Here is a 7,262-nt window from a genome sequence, read left to right on the forward strand (position 1 = left end):
CTATTGGCTTGGTTTTGTGATGTTGGATACTTATACGGATGCTCTGTGGCCCTCCCTGGTTGTAGAGGCTTCCTGGGGTCACTGGGCTAGGCCAGGTGGAGCTGACCAAGGTTAGGGAGCTTACTCCACGTGTAATTCTCTTGGGAGAGCTTCAGGTGCTTGGGGACACGATCTGGACGCACACTGCAGGGGGAGGCGTGGTTTGTAGGGACAGTATCTGCAGGCATGCGGCCGGTCAGTTGTTCTTCAGCAGGGGGAGATGGCTGGCCGGCCGTGGACTGTGTGGGAGGGACCAGCCCCGCTGTGGTCCTCTGTCAGTGCGCCTCCTCCAGTCCTGCAGGGGTAGGGAGAGTGCCCCAGAGAGGAGCTGTAGGAATGTCACCATCCCAGAGTTGTCACGCCTCCAATTCTGCTGTGGAGCCCAGGTGTGGGCTATAGGCAGGAGGAGGAGGAGTTACAGATGACACAAGCCCCCTGCCCAGGGGCACCTCCCATGGACTGGAAAGGTGGAAGCCTCCCCAGGACTGCGGACTGTGAGCCCTCAGGGAGAGGCATTGTGGTGTTTCCTCTGTGCGTGCGCACACCATAAACACACCTCTGCATTCAGTACCCTCATCCGTGGCCTGTAGCTGATGCTGGCATTTCCAGGAGTGGGGTCCCAGGTCCAAGGGCATCCATATTTTTGATGGTAATGGACTTTTCCAGATTTGTTTCCAGGAAGGATGTGTAGCTGACACGTCTGCCGGTCACGACTGACAGCACACACTGCCCTCGGGAAACGGGCGGGGAAGCTGTTGGCCTGTGTCCCCAGCGCCCTGGGGTTCTGAGTCGGAGCACGTCTGGGTGCTCCCGGTTTGCAGCTGTTGGGAACAGTGCTGCATGAACACTGCCGTCCGTGTTCTTCCGTGAATGTAGGTCTGTTGGATATCTGTCCAAGGGGGCCACCTCTAGGTCACGGCAGACACGCACGCTCAGCTTTCCTGAGTATCTTCAGGCCTGATCTAAAGTCGTGACACAATTAGTCCCCTGGTGACATAGAGGCTTCTGTGCACTCTGTGTCCGCCCCGAGAATGACGTCATCTGGCTTCTTCATCCCAGCCTTGCTGGTGGATACGGGTTAGCAGCGCGTTGTGGTCTGTGTTGCTGGAATCTTCATTGTCTTATTTTTTACATGTTAAGCCATCGACATGACTGGAATTTCGTCTTTGTGCATGGACAGGGGCGCCCCGTGATTCTGCCAAACAGCCGGTGCGCTGGAGGAAATGATGGACGTGAGAGAGGGCACTCGCCGGCTGCGCTGAGTCGCTGGGACAAGACTCCCATGTCAGGCTAGCTCCACAGGGAAGAGGCGTCTGTTCAGCGCACTGCGGAGCTTCAAGGGCGTGGCACCTGCCTCTGGTGTGGGGAGGGCTGGGCTGCATCACATCAAGGCAGGAGTGTGTGTGGGAGAAAGGGAGCGCCTGGCCCAGCAGGCCACTGGGGAGAGGCTGGGGCCCAAAACCCCTCCCACGGGCAGCGCCCCCAACTCACCCAACAGAAATCTGAGCAACTAAGCTCAGGGACGTTCAGATCCAGAAATCCCGTTACCCAGTTAAAGTGCTGGGGCAGACAGCAGCGTTCTGGTGTGGAAAGACGTCCACAATGTGTTTTCCTAGTTAAAAAACATTGTAGAAGAACAAGTTGTTTCTGCCTCTGCTGATGTGTTTAAAACATGGCTGTTTTGGCCGGCGCCATGGCTTAACAGGCTAATCCTCCACCTTGCGGCGCCGGCACACCGGGTTCTAGTCCCGGTTGGGGCACCATATTCTGTCCCGGTTGCCTCTCTTCCAGGCCAGCTCTCTGCTATGGCCCGGGAAGGCAGTGGAGGATGGCCCAAGTGCTTGGGCCCTGCACCCCATGGGAGACCAGGAGAAGCACCTGGCTCCTGGCTTCGGATTAGCGGAGAGTGAACCAACGGCAAAAAGGAAGACCTTTCTCTCTTTCTCTCTCTCTCTCACTATCCACTCTGCCTGTCAAAAAAAACAAAAAACAAACAAACAAAAAAAAAAACATGGCTGTTTTATCCCATGTGTGGGAAGTCTGCAAGGCACCGAGGAAACCGTTCTTGTGGGGGCTCTGTGGAACAGGAAGGGACCGGGCAGGGTGGGGGCGGGGTGCATTTGCTTTCACTTAACCTTCTGCGTATTTGGCATTTCTTTTTAAGATTTTTATTTATTTATTTGAGAGGTAGAGTTACAGACTGTGAGAGGAAGAGACAGACAGGATGGTCCTCCATCTGCTGGCTCACTCGCCAAACCGCCGCAGTGGCTGGAGCTGCGTCGATCCGAAGCCAGGAGCTTCCTCCAGGTCTCCCACGTGGGTGCAGGGGCCCAAGCACTTGGGGCATCTTCTTCTGCTATCCCAGGCCACAGCAGAGAGCTGGATCGGAAAAGGAGCACCTGGGACTCGAACCGGCACCCATATGGGATGCCAGCGCTGCAGATAGTGGATCAAGCTACTGCGCCACAGCGCCAGCCTATATTTGACATTTCTACAATGAGTGTGAATTATTTGTGTGATAAATCACTTTAACTCCCTGAAATCTTTAAAAATAGATTCGAGTTTGCTGTGAGAGTTCATTTAGAGAAAGGCTTCCACTGCCAGACAGCTTACGAAGTCTTCATGCAACCCAAGCCTGCTGTTGAAGCTGCCAGGAGAAAACCGGAAAGACGTCGAGGCGGGGAAAGACGGCACCTAAGGCGTGGGCTCGCAGCCCCTCGCAGGCTCTGCCACTCTCCAGCAGGCTGAGGCTGCTCAAGGAACAGACAGATCACTCCTGTTTGTCACCTGCCGCCTCCCAGCGTCTGCGTCAGACAGAGCTGGAGGCAGGCTTCAGAGCCAGGAGTGGAGCCCAGGGATATGACCCAGGGACCCCTCCTGCTCGTAGAGGAAGCCAGTTTTGTATCAATTACCAAGCTCATTTTATCAGTCCTGACTGCCAGTGTGTGCATCTGGTCCTTGTACTGTCCCTCGAGTTTGTTACACATTCCTGGTTCCCTCGTTAATTAATGAGTTCAAGTAGTTGGGGGAATAGAGGTACAAATATCATGCATCAACTGAATTTAAAGAAAAAACGATCTTTCATGCATGTTCGGCTTACATTTGTGTGGGAGGCATGATTTTTCTCTTTAAAAACATTCTCTTTTGGGATGAGCACTTGGCCTAGCAGCTAAGGTGCTTATGAGGGCACCTGCAGCCCACTCTGGAATGCTGGGTTTGAGTTCCTGCTTCCAGCTCCCAAGTCCAGCTTCCTGCCCACACAGACCCTGGAAGCAGCCCTGATGGCTGGAGTCCGTAGGTACTGGATTGGGTTCTTGGCTCCTGGCTTCAGCCCTGGCACAGGGGGAGTGAGCCAGAAGATGGAAGATCACTTCTCTGTGTGTCTCCTCTGACTCTGTCTCTCCGTCTTTCAGGGAGACAGGTTTTAAATTATCTTCCAGCAAAGTGGAGACGACAAAAGCCAGTTGAAGAAGGAATTTGCCTGCTGTCAATCCCCAGGCCTCAGATGGGAGTCCTGGGCTCTCACACTTGCCCCACACAGCTCGGAGATTCACACACACACACACACACACACACGCGTGCATGTGCAGGTGTGTATGACCCCTCGGCATAAATGGGCTCCCCTTCCCCAACTCCAAGCCCACCCATGGTCTCTGTCCATCCCGAGGAGTGGGGGGGGGGGGGAGGCTGAGGGTTTGGGCTGCAGGAGGGCCTGGAGTGTCATGGCCCCCTCTCATAACCGCAGGCCAGCCAGGGGCAGGGAGTCTGGGGAGCCCCCCCCCCCCCAGTCAGGGCCGTGAGATCCCTGGGAGGACCAGGCGCTTTCACTTTGCAGAGGATTCCTCCTCCAGCACCTCTACCACCCCCAGGAGGGCCCCGCCTCCTCTGCCCACTTTGCCCAGGACAGTGGTCACAGAGCTTGCTCCTGAAGAGTAGGACACATTTCCTAAAAGGTTGACTGCTTCAGAGCTGGGGCCCTGGAGGCAAAACCACACCCGGCACCTACTCGGGGTTCAGGGGCAGAGTGCCAGAGGCACGGCCAGGGTTTCCTGCTGGAAGCTGGAAAACACACAACCCTGCACTTCTCCTGTGCTGGCTCCAGGCCTGGGCCCACGGTGGGAGCTGCAGCCTGCGCTCCGGCGGGGAGGTAGCGGAGTTTGTCTCCTCCACCCGGGTTCGCCGTGTGGGAGGATGCGAGGGTGCCGGGCTGGTGGATGCTGCGGTAGCGAAGCTGTCACCAAGGACCAGGTTCCCCGACTGGCCCAGGCCCGAGCCGACGCTGGAAACCACGCGTCAGCCCCAGCCAAGTGGAATTTGCTGAGAAGCAGAGCCGTATGTTTTTAATTTGATTTCCTGAGAAAATCCGCCAGTGACTTTTTAATCTTCGGTCTTTGGGGAAATTAGCTTTTTATAACTCCAAAGAGAGGTGGGTTTTGGTGTGAATACAGAATCTATTTATCAGACTGTTTTCCCAATGAAGTGCTACCCATGGTACATTAAAATTACCCTCTGTTGTTCTAAGCAGTGAGTGTTGCCAAAAACTAAGAAATATTTCTTTGGTTTCAGCGTGAAGGCTGACTCGCTTAAAGAAGTCTGTTTGCAATCAACTGCAATACCTCATTAAAGAAAGATTCAGAATTACCTTATTAGGAGTACCTTTTTTTTTAAAGATTTATTTTATTTATTTGAAAGAGTTACAGAGAGAGGTAGAGACAGAGAGAGAGGTCTTCCATCCGCTGGTTCACTCCCCCAGATGACCGCAACGGCTGGAGCTGCGCCGATCCGAAGCCAGGAGCTTCTTCCAGGTCTCCCACGTGGGCACAGGGACCCAAGGACTTGGGCCATCTTCTACTGCTTTCCCAGGCCATAGCAGAGAGCTGGATTGGAAGTGAAGCAGCCAGGACTCGAACTGGCACCAATATGGGATGCTGGCGCTTCAAGCCAGGGCTTTAACCTGCTGTGCCACGGCGCCGGCCCAGGAGTAACTCATTTTTAAAAACAAGTAGGCACACATGGGGACAGTGTGGTTGGAGGCCGAGCGCCTGCTCCCTCAGCAGGCTGGGGACCTGCAGGCCCTGCCCCTGCCACTGAGGGCCGGGGACCCTGAGGGCTGCCACCTGGGATGTCAGGTGCCCAGCCAGGGCAGCGTGGCCTGGGTCTGGGAAATGCAGGAGAGCAGCTGCCTGCTGCCTGCCACCGAATTTAAAAATAAGACAGGTGGCGGGCATTTGGGAACCCAAGGTTCAAGCCTCAGCCCCTGGGGCCCCACGCCAACCTCGCCTTTCTCCAGCCCTGGCTGTCACCTGTGAGATCTGTGCTATGAGCTTGCTGTGGGGTGGGGGCCGCCGTGCCTTTGTTCAACAATTATGTATCGGTGCCAAGCCCCAGCTCAGCCCAAGGCCCCATCTTGGGGGAGCTCATTTCACCCGGGATGAGATCACAACGAGCGAAGTAAGTACTCGATGAAAAGCGATAAGCCCTAAACAGGAAATAGCTCTGGAGACGTGATCTTGTCAGTCAGCAGTCTGGTCGCAGGTGCTCTGACCCTGTGGCAGTGGCCGGCTGGGCGTGAGGCCGGAGGAACTGGGCCGTGTGTCTCTCGTCATCAAGAGCAGGCTGTGGTCCACTTGTCAGTGAGGCCGCGCAGGTCCTGAGAGAGGAAGCAGAACCCAGTCACTCTGCCTCCTTCTGGGGGCACAGCAGCCCAGACTCGAGGGGTGCAGACTCAGACTCCTCTGCTTGACAGGAGGCTTCTAAGAGACGTGGGCACAGGGAGGAGCAGGCTTACACCTTCCTTTGAAAAAGATTTATTTATCGGAGGCTGGTGTGTGGCATAGCTGGTGAAGCTGCGGCCTGCAACGTTGCATCCCGCATGCATGACGGTTCACGTCCCAGCTGCTCTGCTTATGACCCAGCTCCCTGCTAATGGCCTGGGAAAGCAGCAGAGGATGGCCCACGTGTTTGGGCCTCTGCCACCATGTGGAAGACCTGAATGAAGCTTCTGGCTCCTGCCTTTGGCCTGGCCCAGCCCTGGGGAGTGAACCAGCAGATGGAAGAGCTCCTTGTCGCACCTTTCCTCTGTGCAACGCTTTCAAACAAACAGAGAAAATAGATAAATAAGGGGCCAGCGCTGTGGCACAGCGGGTTAACGCCCTGGCCTGAAGTACCAGCATCCCATATGGGTGCTGGTTCTAGTCCCGGCTGCTACTCTTCCAATCCAGCTCTCTGCTGGGAGAAGCAGTAGAAGATGGCCCAAGTCCTTGGGCCCCTTCACTCACATGGGAGACCCAGAGGAAGCTCCTGGCTCCTGGCTCCTGGCTTCGGATCAGCGCAGCTCCAGCCATTCCAGCCATCTGGGGAGTGAACCAGCGGATGGAAGACCTCTCTGTCTGTCCCTCTCTGTGTAACTCCATCTTTCAAATAAATAAATCTTTAAAAATAGATAAATAAAATCTTTATTTATTTGAAAGGCAGAGTTACAGAGGGGGGAGAGACAGAGAGCAAGGGAGCGCTTCCATCCACTGGTTTACTCCTTGCATGGCTGCAACAGCCAGGGTTGGGCCAGGCCAAAGCCAGGAGCCAGGAACTCCGTGAGGGTCTTTCATGTAGGTGGTAAGAGCACAAGTACTTGGGCCATCACCTGCTGCTTTCCCAGGTGCATGAGCAGGAAGCTGGATAGGAAGTGGAGCAGCCAGGATGTGAACCGGTGCTCTTATAGGTGGCAGCCTAAGCCACTGTGCCACAATGCTGGCCATGACTTGGATCTTTTTTTTTTTTCCTAATGTACCTTGGGCAAGAATGATCGAGTAATCCCTGTACTTCAGAGTGTGACGATTTGGAGATCGGGGTCTTTAGAAAGATAACTAGGGTTAAACAAGGTCGTTGGGATGGACGGCAATTCAGTAGGACTGGCAAGAGAATGAGGACAGCAGCAGGGCCCGTGCGGGAGGGGCCGCCGCATGTCCATCCTTGAGAGTGGCCCCTTTGTCTGGGGGAGGGATGTGGCGTGGTCCCTCCTGCCCTGACTCGTTTGCTCTGTGAGGCCGGGCTGCTGGCCTTCTCATCCTGTCAGCTCCCTGACCTCTCTCCGGGGGGCAGCTCGGGGAGGAGGACGGCTGGCTGCCCGGGCTGTGACCACTCTGCATGTCCTGGGGCCCTGTGGCTGTCTCCTTGGAGCTGTCCACAACCTCCAGTGCCGTGCATGGCCTCTGGATGTGGCTGAT

The sequence above is a fragment of the Lepus europaeus genome, chromosome 11, assembly GCF_033115175.1.
Source record: "Lepus europaeus isolate LE1 chromosome 11, mLepTim1.pri, whole genome shotgun sequence".
Taxonomy (NCBI): domain Eukaryota; kingdom Metazoa; phylum Chordata; class Mammalia; order Lagomorpha; family Leporidae; genus Lepus; species Lepus europaeus.